At 40.2% G+C, this 1,294-nt stretch overlaps 1 protein-coding gene across 1 annotated transcript in view; it reads right to left on the bottom strand.

The window, feature by feature from the left end:
• Window positions 1–915, bottom strand: part of LOC105532562 (tyrosine-protein kinase SgK223) — a 117,773-nt gene extending 116,858 nt beyond the window's left edge. The window contains exon 1 of the mRNA XM_011970728.1: window positions 809–915. The gene's annotated coding sequence lies outside the window, so the exon portion shown is untranslated. The remainder of the gene's footprint in view (window positions 1–808) is intronic.
• Window positions 916–1,294: the final 379 nt, after the last annotated feature.

The raw sequence follows: 1,294 nt of genomic DNA on the forward strand, positions 1-1,294 counted from the left end.
CACCTGGCCCAGGCATTAGAGTCTCATAAGGAGTGTGCAACCTAGATCCCTTGCATGTACAGTTCACAATAGGCTTTGTGCTCCTATGAGAATCTAATGCTATCGCTGATCTGAAAGGAGGTGGAGCTCAGGCGGTAATGCGAGAGATGGGGTGTGGCTGTTAAGTACAGATCAAGCCTCGCTCGCTTACCTGCTGCTGGCCTCCTGATGTGCAGCCTGGTTCCTAATAAGCCACAGGACTTCGTGACCCAGGAGCTGGGAACCCCTGCATTAACACATGGATGCTTCTAGCCTTCTCTCTTTGCTAAACTCTCATTCAGCAATGATAAATCTAACTCCCACCATCTGTCATCCATTTACTTAAATTGTTCATTTCCAGAATACATGTACAGCAGTATCTGAATTAGTAGCCCATACCCCACAGGAAACTACTTTATCAACCAGAGTGCAAGGCTTAGGTGCAGCTTCTTTTGCCTTTAGTCTTACAGATGCTACTCATTTCCAAAGTTACTAAGGTCAGCACCTTTTCCCCCAACCTCCTTCAGTGAGGTTGTTTCATACAGTACAGTTAGATCATAATATGGTTAAATCACAATACAGTGAGATTGCAATACACTTGTTTTGTCACTTTCTGCATTCCATCTTGGAATTCCTCAACCTCCTGATTTTTAAAAATCTGTATACATTAAGGCTCGCTCTTTGTGCAGATTTGTTTTAATAGAAAAAATATTTTAAATTACTTAACATCCAGTAAAACTGATTAGCTAGGGGGATTCATTAATTCAACAAATATTTCCCAAGGGCCTACCTTGTGTTAGGTCCTGTACCAGTGTCACTCTGGGGAACCTTATGTTATAGTTTCTTGTCCCCAGTACATCTTTGCATAATCAGAGCATGGATATGCCAGTTTAAAAAGCACCAACTAAGGAAACTAGATTGTATATTTATGGCCGCATCTCCGGAATTCTAGAATTCCTTAGATCTGTGACTATGCCTCCCTCAGTGGTTCCAGAATCTGGGAAAATAATCTATTTGTAGAAATGCATTTACATAAGGTTAGAATTGTTTTTCTCCTACTGCTCTTTTGCGCCTAGTAAAAAAGCAATTTAAACTGCAAGGGAGAATAATAACTACTAAAGTCAACACTAGGTTTTGTCTAATACAAAAGCCATCGGCCCAACTTAAATTATAACTCCCTTTGTTAATCTGGGATTGCTGAAAACAACAATTAAGCCACTCTACACTTCCAAGTGATCTACGATATTGTTTTTTTCATTGGCTTTATTTGTTATGC

The sequence above is a fragment of the Mandrillus leucophaeus genome, unplaced genomic scaffold (genome assembly GCF_000951045.1).
Source record: "Mandrillus leucophaeus isolate KB7577 unplaced genomic scaffold, Mleu.le_1.0 Scaffold97, whole genome shotgun sequence".
NCBI classification, from domain to species: domain Eukaryota; kingdom Metazoa; phylum Chordata; class Mammalia; order Primates; family Cercopithecidae; genus Mandrillus; species Mandrillus leucophaeus.